The sequence below is a fragment of the Tyto alba genome, unplaced genomic scaffold (assembly GCF_018691265.1).
Source record: "Tyto alba isolate M040663 unplaced genomic scaffold, T.alba_DEE_v4.0 Super-Scaffold_1, whole genome shotgun sequence".
Classification (NCBI taxonomy): Eukaryota; Metazoa; Chordata; class Aves; order Strigiformes; family Tytonidae; genus Tyto; species Tyto alba.
In genome coordinates, this window is record NW_024881261.1 from 26956359 (window position 1) to 26975403 (window position 19045).

Genomic DNA, 19045 nt, shown 5'->3' on the forward strand with positions numbered 1-19045 from the left:
AGCAGTGATTTCAACTCTGTTACCCTTTATTGCATGCAATTGTTGTTACAAGTCAAGTATATATCCAAAACTTATACACTTCAGATTCTAAACCACTAGAATCTGCAGTGCCTGGCTAAAAACATTAGAAGGAAAGAGTTTTTGAGACTGCTGTTTAAAAGCCTGATATTTCATCAGGAATTTACCAGAAAAACACTGTTTTCATTTTTATATGACTGTTTAAAAGCTTTCTGAACTTGTATACTGAAGGGGGGGTGTGTGGAAATTGGCATCCTGAATCCCAGGAAAGTTCAAATAATCTGTAGTGTTAGTAGTCATTGATATGAATATGAAGACACTTAAAAAAAAAGAAACCAAAACCAACTACCTTTTTTTTTTTTTTTTCTTTTTAACACTTGAGCTCCCTTTGCTCCATAGCAGACAAGCACATGAGTATGGTTTAGAATTCAGACATCCAGATTTCATGCCTCTCCAAATAAGGCAAATTTTTTCTCCCTTATGTGGAAACTTTCCAAGGAAATGTCTGGGGTTGTTTTAGAGGTTTTTTTTTTTGCCCCTAAAATACTGATTTATTTTTTTTTTTTTTTTCCAATCCAGTTGAAAGAGATATTAAACCCATCTGCATGCAGATGATCCTTCTTCATGCATTTCACTTCTTCATCAAAACAATGTTGGCAGTCTTACTGTTTGAATGCTTGTAGACTGTTTTGTGACTCAGAGATGAGAGGATATTAAATGTAGTTTGTTGTAACTTGGCCATTTATAGTGTGGTCAAGAGGATAATGTTTTGTGATATCCTCCAAGAGTCTACAGCCATTATTGTTTGGTTTAGTTTTTTTTTTTTTTCTACCATATGTAGAAATAATTCTTTTCAAAAACAACAAAAACCCACCCAAAGAAACAACAAAACGAAACCAAACAAAAAAAAAAAAAAAAAAAAAAAACAAACAGAAAACCTGGCCTGTGAACAGTTATTAAGTATGCAGATAACATCACTGTCTTAAGAGTGATGTGTGCCCTCCAAGTCCCCAGATACTGAAGACCGTGACTGCTGTTTATGTTGTTCCAGCAACGATGAGGCAGTACCATTTTCAGTTGCATTGTAGTCTCTATAGGGACCTGTGCTTGACTCCAACTTTTCTATTTTAAGAAAAAAGAGATTATCTTTAATCAACAGGCCAGTTCAAAGAGAGTGATGTAAGACAGACTTCCCATGTAACCTGCAACACCTCTATTTGAAGAGTAACTGAGAGTCCAAGCCTTATTCCAGAATATCCTGGAAGGCACTGCTTGGATACAGTATCTCTTCCCAAATGAATTTACAATCTAAGGTGTGACTCTGAACTAGTTTTGGTGAATTTAACCAGCTGGCCATAACCACTAAACTGAGAGGAATTTCAATCTTGCTGATGACTCATCACGTTTTCTTGCAACAGAGTATGTTCTGTGCAAAGTAGCTTCTCAGCTATTCAAGTTTGGTCTGACTTTCTCTGGGTGGTGTTTCATCTTTTTGTATCATCTCCATAACTGCCATACAGCTGGAATCAGTAACTTGGATATTTTTAGTTAATGGAAGATGCTTCAAAGAAGTGTGGAGCCCTCCAAAAGATAGAGAGGGAGTAACTCTCCAGGCAGTAGAATGAACCCTTGTGGTTAAGCCGTGAAGGAAAGCTGTTGTATATATGTTAGCAAAATTTGTCTCTGGCTAGTCTGGGTTCCATGAAACTGTGGCCGGTTCAAACTGAGGTCCTTTCAGATATATTGAAGGCTCGGAAATAACTCCTGGATGACAAGTATCTGTAGATAGAGTTATCTTAAGATGAATTTTCATCTTAGTGTGATAAAGCTATGCTGTAAAGTGTCAGGTGACAGCAGTGAGAAGAAGTAGGGATTTTTCCCCTTAAAAAGGGTTGTTAGCTTTTGCATCTAGGTTGTTCTTTAATAGGGTACAAAAGGTAAGATCAGGTTGAAAGTTTCACTGTAAGAAGCACATGCAAATAACATCATAATATAAATAATTGAGTTAAGAGCTATGTATATTTAACCACAACAGACCTGAAACAGATCTAAGGTCCTTAATATAATTTAAATATGAAAAGAAACTTACACACAGAGAATGAACCAAGATGGGTATGTGTTGGGAAGAGGTGGGAACAATCTGAGAATGATGTATAGAAGACTTACTTGTGCTCAGGGTTACCCTAGATGACCACACATCTGTCTGGTCAGTCTTTCAAGAATGTTTAAATTGCCACTGTAAAATGGGTATATGAGATTGCACTGTACCAAGGTAATTTTGCCAGTTTTGTTATTGACAAAGAAATATCAGCTCATGGGAAAACAAACCCTGCTGCTTCTCCCTCACCCCCACGCTGCATCAGATCCTCAGGTAGTAGAAGCTGTTGTCTGGAAAGACAGAGTCACAAATGAGCGGGTGGATGTTGAAGTCACTAGGATGGAAGGTCTCACTAGTGGGAAAGACTGATCAAACAATAATGAGACAGGGAAAATAAACTAATTGCAGTCAGCTATTGAACACTATAGGAGCAATCCTATTTAACAGAGGAATAAAGTAACTCTTTTTTGTGATGAGTAGTTGACATTGCTTTAAATTAGATGTGTTGCCTGGTCTGCTGTCACAAGGCTATATAGAAGCTGCTAGAAAACCCAGATTTAAAAAAAACTATAACAACAGGTGAATTCTAAAATCTCTAAGTGCTGGAGATCAGTCCCACAAGTTCTGTGCAGTAAATCAAGACTGAAGCAACAAAGCATCAAATTCTTGTCAAACTGTCTTGATAAAATGGTTTTATCAAATCATTTTATGTTCACAGTTGAACCTTGTAATAAAAGCTCCAGACTGGGTCTTGTCATCTTGTTTACTTCTTGACTGCACCATAAACTTCCTCCACGTCCTTGGGAGAGTTGCTTAGTATAACCCTGTCAGTTCTCTACTGGTGCAAATATGACTATACTTTTCCTTCTGTTCTCCATTTCATCTGATGGAGACTGCAGCTTTTTGAGTAGTCACTATTTCCATAGTTGGATGAATTTCTCTTTCCACCTGCAGCTTGTATGAAATGATGTAAAATAATTTTCAAAAACCATGTACTGAAATCAAATTATTCACCCATCTACTTTTATAAGGACTCTAAAAATATGTTGGTTTTCTATTCCTCCCCACCTTTGTATACCACAGTTTAAAGAAATGAAATGGAATACAAATGTCTGTTCCAATGATGTGTTGCAAGGAGCTGACTGTGTTTAGCTGAGCTCTTTAGATAGACTGAAGAAATGTGTGCATCTCTCTTCTTTTTCAAAGTGATGCAGCTAGCAGACTATGGAATTATGTGAATAAGTTGTAGAGAGTGTGAACAAGTTGGTCTGTTCACAGAACTCACATTAGGAAAACCAAAAGTTAGGGTGCAGGAAAAGCTTTTAGTCTCCTTGCACTTGCATTTTCCACCTTTTTAGTGCAATTGTTTCTTTCTCTTGAAGATCTTGAGATTTGTTCAGGTGTTGGTTATAGATTGCTCTGGGTTCAGGTACCACAGAACACTATGTTCATTCATATAATTTTGAGATAGTGTTTGAGACAGTATATTCTGAGAAGTTCACTGCACTTCATAATGTTTATAGGCTGAATGCATGGTCGTGAATGGGTCTGGCAGGGATAGAGTTAAAGGCTTTAACTTCCTTTCTCTAGACCACCAGATGCTTTTCTATGTGCTAACAAGGATGGGTGGATTAGCAGGTGCTTCATGTAGGAAGGCTAATGAGGTTCATTGGCAATTGGGGATATGAAACAGCAGGGGAGGAGTAGGAGAGATTGGGGTCTGGAAGAGAGTGATGGTCGGTTTTCTGGCTGAATAAGACTGCCCAATCTATGCTGCAGCTGACTTTTTTATTTTATGACTAATAGAAACTCCTTTTTAAAGATATATTCATTTGTATGCCACCAGTCATGAATATTGTGGAGTTCTTTCTTCTAGCTTGTGAACACTGGTGTCTGTGGATTAATTGCTTTCTCACCTCTGGACTGCAATTCTTACTGTTTCATTGCAGTTCTGTGTAATTGTATTGCCTGTGCTTGTTCTGTGCACACTGTTAGTAGCTGAGAGTGTCCTGAGAGAGATTGTGCCCTAAACTGCCAAAGACTCACCTTAATGGGGTGGACCACAGATGGTATAAGTTTCCATTCCAAAGTTCCTCTGCTCCAGCTGGGCTGTCAGGGTGAGTTAACCAGATTAATTGGGTCAGCGCAGCCGAGTTGACTGTGATGGAAGCAAAAGTTGGTGGAAGGCACTAAACAGAATAGCTCTGCTGAATCCCTAACTGTTCAGGATCTGCCCATCCTCAACCTCAAGAGAGGAAAGTTTTAAAACCTCTTACCTTTCAGAGTTGTGTTTTTGTGGGTTTTTTATTTGTTGGTTAGTTTTGTTTTTTTTTTTTTTTTTTCTTCAAATGAAATTGTTTTCACTCTTCCCCACACATGTAAAAGCAGAAGTTCTTGCAAAGCAATGTGTAGATGCAGTAGCTTTTACTTTTAGTCAGTAAGAAAATTTAAGTCATGATAGGGTCATAAGATGTGCTGCTCTACTGAGCTGAAATCCAAACAGAAATATCTGACATCAAGAAAGATCCACTGTTTACCTGGTTTCTAGAATAAGTCTGGTATAGTTATGTTTGTTTAGATTACAAGCAATATAGTCTTGAAAATCCGCTGAATACTCTGATGTGTGAGAGAAAGTATATGTCTTCAAATAGAAAATGGTAATAAAGATGCACAATTTCTCTTCTAACTTGGCCATACATACTGTTCTTTTACTTAGCCTCAGTCTGCCTTACTAGGACTAAATCAATTACAGCTTTCTCCCTCTTCTAATGAATAATGTCAGGCTACTGTATCCAAACACTCATGTTTGGTTACAAATGATTTGAACTTTAAAGAATTTTTGGGGTTTAGAAAATAGGAAAGATTAAATTGTCATTGCTAAAAGACATAGAAAAAGGATAGTAGGCAAATCCGAGAACAGGACTTGCCACAACATTGTGTGCAAAACACTAGCAGTGTAAACAGCTAATGTGTGTCGTGAGTGTGTGTGTGCGCAGATACATTCCCTCTGTGGCTAGAAATCTAACTGGTGGTTCTGTGTTTCTCTGTTCAAGGCATTGGGCAAATTGAGCACATCCTGAGTGGCAGTGGGCTAATTAGCAAGTCTGTAGTATTCGTAACATCTTTTCCAGTTTGGAATGTGTCAAATAACTTTTTTTTTTGTTTTTTGTTTTTTTTTTTTTTTTTTTTTTTATTCAGATAGTCATTTAAGAAGTCTTTTAAGAAAAATAGCATGTAGATCAAATTTGACTTTCAAATGGTACCTCAGGCCCAGGTCTAGGGACAAGAAGCCTTATAGAGCTTCCTGGTTACTGCTGAGATCCATAAAGTCCTTAGCTTTGTCTGAGGTATAATTTGATTTTTAGGGCATTCTGGTCCAATGCCAGAATTGGGATAAGCAGAGCTATCTAGGCTAGGATTTGATTTAATAAAGGTAGCTGCTTCTGAGCTAGATTTTATCTCAGGTGTTCAGATTCCTGAGATAACCCAAAAAGATGGGAGTTACCAACATGAGGGGAATAAAGATGACACATGTGAGCCAGGTGGTTCTTGTGACTTGCACCTCTGTACTGCATGGCAAACAATGCATGAATATAGAAACTATGTTGACATACGGGGTTGATGATGCTAATGAGAAGCGGCAGTTCTGCATCTCCAGTGCCAAGTGCTTTACTGAATAACTCAGTCCCTTGTACTGTACACTTCAATTCTTTTGGAAAGGGATTTATTAGTTGGCACAGTAATTCTACTACTGTCCTCCTCACAGTTTGGCCCTAGGAATGCAATAAGGTATGCTTGGGAGTAGAAAAGAGATTTATATGAGACAAAAGCTACCCTGTGGTCTGTCTATTGTAGATTCTATGATAGATCCTAGGAGCTCTTCAAGTTTACAGCTGAGAAGGTAAGAAGGGACAGTGCTTTTTCAAATCAACACCTAACACAGCAGTGCTTCTTAATGCATGTTACTCAGAACATACATTCTTGTAAGAAGTCTTTTTTTAGCCTGTAGATAATCCTATGTCCTCAGGAGTTTTTATTGGCATTATGTATTGCCATGAGCTCAAAATTCCACCCAGCCAACTCTTGTAATCTTCAGATTTTGTAGTGTATTTGGGCCAATTAACATGAGAACCTAGGTGTCTGAATGCCAAAAAAAAAAATAGAAAAATTTCTACTAAATTTTTCGAGGCACAGTTGACAGTTCAGATTTACTGGGCTCCAACTTTGGAAAAAGCACAATAGCTCCCATTAAGGAAAGCTTCCTCGTGCAAGAACTCTTAAGACCTATCAAGTCCTTCTTCCAGATGCTGAGCATCTATTGGAAGTACACTGTGTTTTTTTTCTGTTCAAGGCAGTTTACTGAGATCCTTTGGTATCAAAGAAGAAAGAGGGGTTTGTGTTAAAGGTTGTGCCTTGAGTTCCTCCTCTGTTTCTGCCATGGACTCTTTAATGTGCAGCAAATTATGGGTCTCTTTTTGTGCCATCTTGTACTTGACAGAGGGCTTTTTTGAGTAACATGTTCACATAACTGTATTAGAGAAGTAAAGCCTGTTTCTTTGGATGGTGTTGGAGTACTGCTGTTTTGCAAGTTAATCTCAGACAGTAGTTGAAAGCAGTGGGAGAAGGCTGCTCACAATCACGTTGAGTTGCTTCCTTGGTTGTAGTGAGATAATATACTCTCTCAGTATTTCCGGAGATGTACCAAAAATTACTCAAGTGATGGGCATGTCAATGCTTCAACACTTGATAACATGGAAACAGTGATCTTTCCTCCCCTTTGTGAAGCTCTGACTAATGTTTTCAAAGCACTTCAAGAGCTACAGAATGATGAGTAGATAATATGTTTACTTGCTGGTTTACTTCATTAAAAATAATACCTATCACCTCTCTTTTCTTTCAGAAGTAATTTTTTTGCATGGAGTACTTGAGTTTTGTGCTAATGCTTTAATTTTCTTCAGTAGAAGAGGGGTCAGATCTTAGGATGTATATAGTTGCTGTTTCCCTAGAAGAGGAAGGGGAGCGTGGGTGGGGGGTGAACCAGCATTTACAATGATGATATTGTTGATATTGAAGTGATAGACTTAGTAAGCTACAAAAGAGTTGGTGGTTTTGTTTCGTGTTTTTTTTTTTTTTTTTTTTTTTTTCCTCTTTAGGCTACATTTGCAAATATACACATACTTCTTTAAGAAGGCATTGAAGTCTTTCAGACTTCTTGCAGAATAGAAGTAGAGGTAGGTGGATTTGTACCCTAGGCAACAACAGCCTATAGACTTGTATAGCCTGGTGGGTAACTCAACATGAGCTCCTACTGCAGTGTTATTCTAACTGGGTTAGTAGGTCTACTGTTTTCTTTGTCAACAGTGACAGGCTGTTACATGCAAGGTACAGCCTTGTGTTCTGCTAATGGCAGCATTTCATATGTAAGTATATTATTTTTTTCAATTACTTGGATGGATTAACAACACTAGTGCTCAGATCTCCTCCAGTGCTTTTCCTATTCCTGCATTTTTAGCTGGCTCCATACATCTAACTTGGAGGGTGTCCCTCTCTGATTTTGTTCAGTAAACAAGTGAGGAGGTTAAGTTGAGTTACCCAGGGGTTGCATTCAGCCATCTGTTCAAGTGTATCCCTGGCTTACTGAGGTGCTCTTTGATTATCCAGGTTTGGGTTGGGTTGGTTTTTTTTTTTGTTTGTTTTTTTTTGTTTTGTTTTGTTTGTTTTTTTTTTTTTTTTTTTTTTTTGTTCATTTGTTTGTTTTGATTTTATTTGTTTGGGCTTTTTTTTACTTTCAGATAAACTTTTTTCTCATAACAGGGACCTTCTTACACCAGGCATTCTCACATCTTTCCATATTGTTACAGAACTCAGAGGGAAGTGTGTATGGTATCAAATAAAAGGGACTTGAGGAAACAGGTGAAATGGCTGTAAGAACTTGAGGTACAAAAACATGGGGAAAAGTCAACAGGATTTCTCCACAGGTAGATGGAAAATGACTGGGAATTTGGGAGGAGAGTTATATTCCTCAGCTGGACTCCTTAGAGCCGAGATCAGAGTAGTGCCCCTTATGCAGGAAAGCACTTCAAGTCTTGTTATATTCAATTGGTGCTGTCTGCAGAGGAGAGCAAAGGTAACCTGCTAGCTTTGAATGAGAGCACTCAGGTATTAGAAGCAATTGAGGCCCAGAAGCATAGAGCATCATCTGACCTGCTGAGAGCAAGCTTGTTTCTGGTACTAAACTGGAACATAGCTTCTTAAATACATGTTAATCTGTTTCCCCACTCTAGGGCAGTTGGTAGTTTAGCCTAATCCTCAAGCACATGCTTAAGTACCTACCTCCATGAGGGCCAACCAGCATGGTAAACACTAAAGAAGAAAGGACAGCACTCTAGAGCAGTTGACATCATGTGGTGACCCATGTCTGTTCAAATAATTGTGGTTTTATGCCTCCAGCAAGGTCAGACATCTAGATTTAACAAATCTGTGGTTACTGCATTGGGAGCTGTATCCCGTACAGCAGTGATTTTGCAGTCTGTAATGGATTAGTGACTTGGAGTGAGCTCCAAGTGTGCTGCAATGGCAAAATGTCCAATTTGAACCTTGAACGGGCGAATAGAGGAGAACAGCAATTAGGGATGACATTATGCCTTTGTGAACACTTCAGCACAAAATTCGAGGCCACTACTGGAATGCTTTGTGCTTGATTCACATTTTCAGTAGAACACTGGTGGGGGGGAAAGGTGTAGAAAAAAAACATGTGCTTAAAGTCTGGTCTTTGGTGATGGATTTAAGGAGCATGATATGTTTGGGTGGTCAGGAGGGTTAAGTAGTAGCTTGGTGGCTATGTTGTGGTACTTTCATTTGGAGGAAGTTCTAGAATAATAAATACCTTTTTCATCTAATAGGAAAAACATAATAAGCACAGATGTCTGAAAGCTGAAGCTAGGAAGCTTTGAATTAAATGTGAAACACAGATTTTTGCTAGGTGAAGTTGATTAACTGTTGGATCAAACTGTCAGGAGAATTGTAGAGTCTGTTTCCCTTAATTCCCTCAGGTTAAGGCTAGAAAGTATAATTTGATCAAACAAGTTTCTGGTTTAAACATGTGGGTAATTGGTTAAAATTTTAAGTGTTATCTCAAGCAGGAAATTATATTACTCTGTAATGGCATTCTTTGGTTTTAATATGTCTGATCAGTTGGGGAAAAAAGAACAGAACATTTTTCTCTGTCACTGAAAAATTACATTTCATTAGAGTTTGGTCTGGAGAATGAAAACATTTTTGTTGGTTTTTATTTAGCTTTTTGTTGTTAAAGAAAAACTGAATTTCTTTATGCAAAGACATTCCTATTTCATGAAATAGTAATGTCAAGAGAAAGTGTCTTGTGTGTGCATGCATGCTGTTTATTTTATTTTGAAAACGCATTTCAAGAAGCTATGTTGTAGCAGTGGATTGTTGCATATCTGATAGCTCAAGATCAGGAAGAGAGGAGTGAAACTCCTTAGAGAAAGGTGTATGGTGTTTGTTTACCACCTACTGCTGTTCTTTTGAAACACATCTGTGAGCAGAATATTCTCAAGGGATATTTATAAAATAAACCAGGAACCTGTCAGCCACTCAGGCTTTTCTCTGTGTTCTGGTAAATAAGTTATATTTCCTCTGTGTTTTCCTATCCCTCTTGTAAGATAAAAATAATCTGAAATCCACAGAAATGCAGACAATTAAATGGCAGCTGAGAACCTGGCAGCCCAAGTATCCTTTTATGAAGATAATGGGTTCTGGCAAAAATCTTCACATGCTAGGCAACTCTGTTCATGCCGTCTAGCTGGAGTACTGGGAGACTCTTACATGCTTTCATCATGCAATTCCTAAATAACATTTGCTCATTATTAAAGACTCCTTCCTTAAGTCCTCAGCTTTGTGCAGAGTTTTGTAAAATGTTTCACCTTGCTGGCCTTAGAGGGTTTTACTGACTCTGACTTTATGGAAGCTTGCAATGAGTAAACTAATTCTGCTTACATAGGATTCACTCTTTGCCAGTGCTTCTTTCAGGGGCTTTTCTGTTTCTGCTCCAGGAATAGCCCTATTGTAAAGATCAACTACGGCAGTTGTTCATCAGAAGTGAAAAAACTGTCTCTTTAAAAAAAACCTCCAAGAATCAACAAGACGAACACCAAAAAAACCCCAAACCCACCCCAAAACCCACCCCAACACAACAGCAACCTGGCTCCACAGTGTTTATTGGGCAGATTTGATTTCAGCTGGTTCCAGTCTTGTGCGGCCCGGCAGCCCCGGGGGCAGGAGCCAGCGTGTGCCCCTGCAGTCGGCTGTCTTGCCAGGAGCAAAAGGAGGCAGTGGTGGAGGCGAGCTATGGGGGACGGGGACGGGGGTCTTCCAGGGCACAGTGCAGGCTGTCCCAGAGGCAGGGTGGGAGGCAGGTTGTCCTTCACGCTGTGCTGTTTGGGCGGGTGAAGGCCTGGGGTCCGGGGGGAGGCGGGTCAGGGCAGGGATGCCTGTGGGTGCCCTTGGGACCCTGGTGGCTGATGGCCTCAGGGCTGTGTAAGAGTCTGCCATTTAAGTGGAGGCACGGTGATAGAGGTTGGATGTGCTGCTCTAGAAGGAGCAAAAGGAGAGGGGAAACTGGGGATTCCCCAGAAGCTGGGGGGACAGCAGGTAGGTCGGGCCTGCCTGGGGCTGCTTTGCACCGTGCCAGAGCTGTGCCCAGCCTTACTTGTGCCCTGCTGAAACGGGCTGGCTCAGTCCCTGGGCTGCCGTTGACTTTTGTGGCATAAACAGTGTTTAGTTGATAGGAATATCAAGCAGATGATGAGAAAACACACTCCTCACCTGTGTAAGTAAGTTTGGTCATACTTATTCTATGCTGTGTGTTAATGGGTTTAAGTTTTATGGAGTAAATAATTTTGAAAACTTCCATTTTGTTTTGGTTTAGGAAATGGACACAACATGAGAAAGTAGTTTCCCAGACCCTCTGTTAGGATGTCCAGTGTCCTACAGTTTTCTAATCGATCAGGCAAATAATGAGCAAAAAGGCTGCAGGCTGAATTCCCTCCTGCATCTGTAATGAATATGTGTGTCATTGTTTGCCTGACCTTGTTAGCACAGCAATAGTTCATGAAGTGGATACAAAGAATGAGGTTTCAACCATTGCAGATGTAAAGCTACTTTTTGCAGTCAGAAAATAATGGCAAATAGGAGTCTTACAGTATTGTGGACAATGGAATGCTTTTAACAGACTTATGAAAATTTCTGCAAGGGTTTGGTGAGATACCATGTGCATTGTGGCAGCTGTTGTGTGAAGCTTCATCCTGTGCTTGCCCATGTCAATTTGAGTGTGATATTTAATGCTACAAGTGCCAACTAGGTACCTATTGGACGATCAACAGTACCAGTCACTTACCGATGTCACACTTCATGAAGAAGCTAATAACTGCATTGGTATCATAGTTTTTCACTACATTAATTTTGTGATAATACGTTAGCAGCAACAGCTCACATGAAGTATGTGAGATGTCAAGCTTTGCAAAAGTTTTGTGGTAAAAACACAGTAATGTCATCTTTATCCTGTCACAAAAAAATCATACAGAATATTAAGCATTCAGCACGTTGCAGGACAGAATATGAAAGATGTGACTGCAGGGTCATGAGAAACAACATCACAGGCTTTGCAATAAATGTTGGGTGCAGTAACACATGATCAGCAGCTTTAAGCTTCACTGCATCTCAGTTCTCTCATTTAGTCATGTAGGATCTTGATTTTGTGCAACTGAAGAATTTTAGAGCTGTATTAAGGTGGTGCATCTAAACGAAGTGTTGAACATGACCTTAAGTTTTTTGCAGGTCTACTATTTTTATCAAGGGGAAGTATATAATTTTACCAACGTTCACTTGGAAAGCAGCAGTACATCAGTCCCAGGCTTGCTGGATTAGCCAGGCCCTGATGCTACTTTACAGATATGAACCACATCATTGTACTATAACTAGCCCCTGATAGGGTGGATAACTGCACCATACAGGTTTTCCCATTGCAGTGTGGAAAGCATTGCTTCTGGAACTGTAAAAAGCTTTGGGCAAAATATACTTGTAGTCCAGACATGGAACAGTGAGACTGTCTGATTTATGGTCTATATGTATACCTGCCTGCAAGTCCTATTTGTATACAGAAAAGATCCAGACAGAGTAATTGCATAGGCATGTACAGATGGTGATTTGTGAGAAAACTTAAGAGCACAGACAGATTTTCCAGGGGAAAAGTTGGTGCTTACATTGCTAAATTAAATATTAACTTAGCACTAGGAGCTTTCTCATATGTAGGATTGAAAGAAATATTTGGCTTTCTATATAAGCAGAAGAGCATATGGTGTTTTTTTCCATTTGAACATGCTACCTGAATTGGTGTATCGAATCACAGTTGCATTGTCTGTTCATCATGCTTTGAACTAAAAGGTACTATGCAGTCAAAAAATAGTCTAGTAACTCATTTACCATAGATCAATCACAATTTCAGCATCTAGTTGTAGATTATTGTGTTGTTTCATCTTGTTAAGAATGCTTTATATGATACCAAATATTTAAAGTTGCAGCTGGTAGTCAGTAATTTATTTTACTTTAGTTTGAAATGTTTGTAAAGGGTTTTTGTGCATTTTTATTTGACACATGGTGTAGGAACTTCTGTTTTATTGTATGGGGAAAATTGTATCAGAAGAGCAAAAAATTACAAGAATGCAAGCTCTTTCAGGAGTTAATGTTGAAGAAGACTCATTTTTTTTTTCCCCTTTACTTTGACTGTAGTGTATCTAAATTGTTGGTAGTTAAGCTTTATGAAGATCATTATATTTAAGACTGATCTTTCTTTTTCTGTAACTAGCGGTACTGGAAAAGGATACTTTGACTTCAATCCTTATTAAAAAAGTGTAGGGTTTGTGTGGTTTTTTTTTTTTTTTTTTTGCGAGTCAGGTGCAACTACTATTGCTACTTGGGCAATAGTGTCATCGTATCTGTATCTAATGCCAGATTTAGCTTGGCATACCTAGGAAATGGTTGTGAGAATCCATGGCAGCTAAAGCTCCCAGTACTTAAAGTACTGCAATTCCAAAACAAGTGCAGTGCCAATCTGGATCTGAAGGTGTTAACAGAAAGAAAAAATGGATCTGTCTGCCCTGAGTTGACATCTGACAACTTTCTAGTGTTCATTACTATTAAGAGCCCCATATTCATACCGTCTCACCCCCAATCCCAAAAGGACCTCAATAGTATGCTACTGTCACATTGTTCCTACTGTACTTAATCTGTAGTTTGCATCCATTTCATCATTGCCTCTTCACTTACAAGTCCATTTAAGGTACATGTATGTAAATTTAATTTTTGTTCCTGAAGAAATATTTTAGTTCAAATACATGATGATACATGATAAATTTTAGCTGCTGCTGGGGACATGAGAAGGGGATAGATCTGCTTTTGGAACAAAATGTTAATATGATAACTAGTAAATGCTCCAAATATTCCTTTTGTCAGAGAGGGAACACCTAGTGTATTTGAATAAGCAGAAGTTAATCTTGCCTATGGGCCCTGTATCTATAACAACATGCCTGGCTATAGCAGAGTCAGGCCACCAACTTGGAGGTTATTGGATTGTCCTGCTTGCTGGCAGGGAATAACATTTGAGCTTGGTATACGAAATGACTTTGTATATCAGAGGGCAGATTTTCTTGCTTAGAATTGTTGCTTCTGCACACAATGGCAGTCCCCGGGGTTCCCTAGAGCAGGACCTCCTCCATATGTTCTTGCTGGCTGCAAAAGTCAACGTTGCAGTGAGGGGGCTGTACTCATGACTGGAGACCCAGATGGAGGGCTGAGAGGCAGAAGCCACTGTTGTAGTCAGTGTCAGTGCAGACAGACAGAACTTGGATCAGTGGTTTTCCTGTTTTAAGACAACTCCAGCTGGTCATTTGTTGTAAACACAAGCTCTAGGAATATTTGGAGTATAAAAATCAAGCATTTTGGCATAACAGCAGTGATGAGATGGAACATAGTGGGCAGTGTGCTCATGCTAGATGAAGACCTTGACACAAAGGTTGTGGTATCACAGCGCTATTTTGGTAGCATGTTTGATTTCAGCAAGTGTGGAACACAGTCTTTAATCCACCTCTAGTTGAAGAAGCGCTTCTGTTGAGTATAGCAAAGATTTGAGCTGATTCCAGGAGGTGGAACTAGGAAGCTGAGGTCATTCTCTCCACCATAGGTTCTGAGATAAGGCATATTTCTGCACATCTGAATGGGGGCAACTTCTGAGCAGCTTGGTACATAGAAAAGCTTTATGCTTTTTTTTCTGACTTGGCAGCATTACTTAGTGATGTGCATATAAACTGCAGGTCAGCCTGTGTAAGTGAATTAAACAAAACAAGCAAACCATGCCCCAAACACATCACCACTTGTGTTTTAAAATATTACCTTAAAACTTAATGTGGCATAGGAATCCAAAATTATGTAACTTATTTTATAGTTGGACAAGCTGAGCCAGAGAGCATAACTGTTTCAAAAGGCTGATGTGACCTAGAGGCTTACCTCTCATTTTTGAACAAGAATTTAGGAACTTAACTCCTGTTAACTTGTAACTGGATGAACTTCAGCTTCAAAAGAAATTTGAATGAAAAATGTTACCAGTTTGTTCACTGTTTTATAGTAGTTCAGAAGTTCATGTTTCCCCAAATAATCTGAAGTTTCTAAACTGTGTCACGTTTGTAGTGGCCTTGCCTTACTGAATCCTTCAGGAAGAAATAAATCCCTGACTTTTCCTACTCCCATGGTCTAATCACTTTTCAGTATATATTGTTATGCATGTTTGATCAGAATTTGGATAATATTCTAAGAGGTTATAAATTTCTTGTTTTGTCCTTCATATAGATATTTTTCATGCTTCATATAGAGAGTAGTGTTTCACTGTACACTAGTGCCTTTGGCTGAGGGCTGAGAAAGACTTAACGTACTGAGAAAGGATTTGTTACTACAACATTTAAATATAGTTTTGGTGGGTTTTTATTTATTTATTTATTTATTTATTTTTGATGCAACTTTTTCACCACTGCTTTTATTTCCTGCTGATCCTTGAAAGCATCAAGTAAAACTGTGATGTTTGAATGTGAGCTGTGAATTGGCTTCTGACAGCAGAGGCTTCATTAAGTAATCCGCTTCACAAGTGCAAGTAATGCGGTGTAACTGGGAAGATGTAAATGAAAGATGTTTTCCAACTATTTAATCCACCACTGCATGTGAAATACAGGCACCTTAGTCATTCCATGTGTCTCAAGTTTATCTGCTGTCCTTGGCATTGTGATTAGGGTATGTGTAAGATTTATCATCTATAACACTTGAAAATAAACGGTCCTCCTTGCAGAAAATGATACGGAAGAGATCTTGGATTACCCTTCTGCTTTGCACCTGTTTCTTGACTGAATGCACAAAGTATGCAGAATCAGCCCCTTGTGATCCTTTGCAAACACATTGTGCTGTCTTGACCTTAGTTGGATGCCAGGTGCCCACCAAACTGCTCTATCACACTCCCTCCCTGCTCAACTGGACAGGAGGAGAAAAAGCATACATGACGGGCTCGTGGGTTGAGATAAGGACAGGGAGATCACTCACCAGTTACTGTCACGGACAAAACAGACTTAATTCAGGGAAGCTAATTTAATTTATTGCCAATTAAATCAGGGTAGGATAATGAGAAAGAAACCCAAATCTTGAAACACCTTTCCCCCACCCCTCCCTTTTTCCAGGCTCAACTTCACTCCCAATTTCTCTACATCCTCCCTCCCTGAGGGGCTCAGGACTATTGGGGAATGGGGATTGCAGTCAGTTCATTGCATGTTGTCTCTGCTGCTGCTTTCTCCTCACACTCTTGCCCTACTTTGGTGTGGGGTCCCTTCCATGGGAGGCAGTCCTCCAAGAACTCCTCCAATGTGGGCCCTTCCCATGGGCTGCAGTTCTTCCTGAACTGCTCCAGCATGGATCCCTTCCACGGGGTGCAGTCCAGGAACAGACTGTTCCAGTTTGGGTCTCCCATGAGGTTACGAGTCCTACCAGAAAACCTGCTCCAGCGTGGGCTGTGGTCTCCACAGGTCCTGCCAGGAGCCTGCTCCAGTGTGGGATTCCCATGGGGTCACAGCCTATTTCAGGTACACTCACATGCTCCAGCATTGGGTCCCCCACTGACTTCAGGTGGGCATCTGCTCCACCATGGATGTCCTTGGGCTGTAAGGGGACAGCCTGCCTCACCACAGTCTTCACCACAGGCTGCAGGGGAATCTCTGCTCTGGAGCACCTCCTTGCCCTCCTACTTCACTGACCTTGGTGTCTGCAGAGTTGTTAATCTCACATTCTCACTCCTCTGTCTGCAATTGCACAGCAGTTTTTCTCCCTTCTTAAATACATTATCACAGAGGTGCTACCACTGTCACTGATGGGCTTGACCTTGGCCAGTGGCAGGATTGTCTTGGAGCTGGCTGGCATTGACTGTATTGGACATTGGGAAACCTTCTAGCAGCTTCTCATAGAAGCCACCCCTGTGGCCTCACAATTAGCAAAACCTTGCCATACAAACCCAATACACACATCCACAAAATGGAGTTGAGATGTCAAACTGGGAAACTGGATAGTGACTTTCAGTGGATGAAGTCTGCCGTCTTCGTTAGGTCGAAGTCCTGAAACATGTAGGTTTGGAAGAAAAAAAGAGTCCAACTCTGTGTAAAGGCAGACTTAACTCTGAAAACAAGAGTTAGATTTCTTTGTTTTGCTGGGTTTGTGCAGGTGAAACTTTGACTTTTGGACTTCAAAGATGAGCAAGCCACTGTGAGAGCCTGTTGTATGTGTGTTCTGGGTTTGAGTGAATGGTGGGATTTTTGTGTAACAGGGGAGAGGGCTACAGCGGTGGCCACCTGTGAGAAGCTTCTCAAAGCTCCCCCAGCTCCAAGTTGGCCCTACCTCTGCACCAAGGCCAAGCCAATCAGCTGTGCTTCTTAATGTATTTAAGAAAGGACCTGGTGAGGAGGAGTTGCAACATCTGCGTGAACACCAAGGTCAGTGGAGGAACGGAGGAGGAAAGTGGGGGAGGTGTGCTGGAGAAGAGACTCCCTTATATCCTGTGGTAATATGGCAGGGTCTGGTCCCCCCTGCCACCCATGGAGGTCAGTGGTGGAGCAGACACTGGCATACATATCAGGTGATTGCACCCGAAGGAGGCCAGGACCCTGTGGAAAGAAGCAGCCCCTGTTGTAGTTCAGAGCTGAGTCTTGCAACATGCGGGGGTGCCCCACATCGGAGCAGCTGAGGAAGGGTTGCAGCCCGTGGGAGGGACTCAAGTTGGAATAAGTTTGTGGAAGACTGTCTGCTGTGAGAGGGGGACTGCATTGGATCAGGGGGAAGAAGTTCCAGAAGTTCTGCCCCTCCACCCCCAAGATGGAATAAGCTGCAGCACTGACTGCACCACCCCATCCCCTGCCCCTGTCCACTAGGAGGAGGAGGTAGAGATATAGGGAACAGAGCTGAGCCTGGGAAGAAGGGAGGGGTGTGGGAAAAACTTTTCAAGATGTGGTAGTGCTTCTTACTGTCCTACTCCATCTGTTAAGTGTTGTTGTTAGTGTCTGTATTAAATTTATGTTTTTCTTTTCTTCCCCTAATGAGTCTGTCTTTTGCCTGTGACCATAATGAGTTATTCATCCCTCCCTGTCCTATCTTGAATCCCAAGCCTTTGCTTGTTTTCTCCTTCTCAGTGCTGGGGGGAAGGGGGAGTGAGTGTCTGTGTGGCACTTAGTTCCCCTCTGATCTGAAACCACAACAGTGTGCCTGTTGATCTTGATGCTCTGCAGTTTGTGTGGCCTCTCATCTTTGAAATGGAAGCTGGTGAAGCATCTTTCTCAGTATAAGAGTGGTGGAATATTTGCTGTAATTGATGGTTTTAAACATAAGTTTAAAAAAAATCTACTGTCCCTGAAAAGAAAGCTTTTCCCTTTGAGAAGCAGCATTTTGTCCAGCAGGCTTCTACAGAGTTGCAAAGCTAAATAGATTTCAAATGTATTTTGTGGTAGGATTTCTTGAGGATCAGGAACATGCACTGATTCTACAGGGTTTGGACAATCCAGGCTGGGCCTCAGAACAGAAAATTGCTACATGATAATCTTGTCCTTGAGGTCACCTTGAAGGGCTAAAATGAGGAAGTCAAGCTATTGCTTTCTCCCGGACACATGCCCGGATACACTAACCTCAAAGTAGGTTTAGTTTATATACACGTACTAACGACGCAGACCTATCAGACAGCACTTCCGGGTGCGTGACAAGTGCCTTTAACTGATAGATTGTAGGCATAGAGCGCGTGACAGTCTGGCTCTGTATATCTTGGGCACTATTCGGGAAAATAATGGAGAACGACTTTCATCGCATCAATGTGGTGTCGTTACTCGGGTCTTGCCTCTGTATGGGACCCTCCTACAGTATTTTCTATGGAAGGGTGCTTATGGGAGATTAGATAATATTTTCTGTATTACTACACTGGACTGAGGATGCCTTTGGAATCAGAAGAACTCCATCCCTTATACTCACCACTTCTGTTTATTGCACAGTGGTCCTAGGGCTAGTTGCATGGCCAGAAGGATGGATGTGAGATATCCCTTGATGTTAGTGGCTGTGCTCCAGTGTCTGTGCTGGGTGTTCTGCCATGGTTCAGGTTTGCTTGTTTGTTGAAGGTTTTATAATTTCAGTTAATATATTTGTGATTAATATCTTGCCACTTACAACTTTAAGTGAAAAAATTGTTTATTCTTGTAGAAGTCTGATGTTTGTCCTTACATTATGAGATGTAAATATTTTGATCCCATTCAGCTGCTGTGCTGGGTGGTTCCTGTTAGAGAGTTTGTGAATCAA

The 19045-nt window shown here is 40.6% G+C and overlaps 1 long non-coding RNA gene across 1 annotated transcript; it reads right to left on the reverse strand.

The window, feature by feature from the left end:
• Positions 1 to 15687: 15687 nt before the first annotated feature.
• Positions 15688 to 18456, reverse strand: LOC122152448. The gene is made up of 3 exons (XR_006164607.1): positions 18370 to 18456; positions 16944 to 16948; positions 15688 to 15698 (listed from the first exon to the last, which is right to left on the reverse strand). It is a non-coding gene; the product is annotated as an uncharacterized LOC122152448 (long non-coding RNA).
• Between the last annotated feature and the right edge of the window lie 589 nt (positions 18457 to 19045).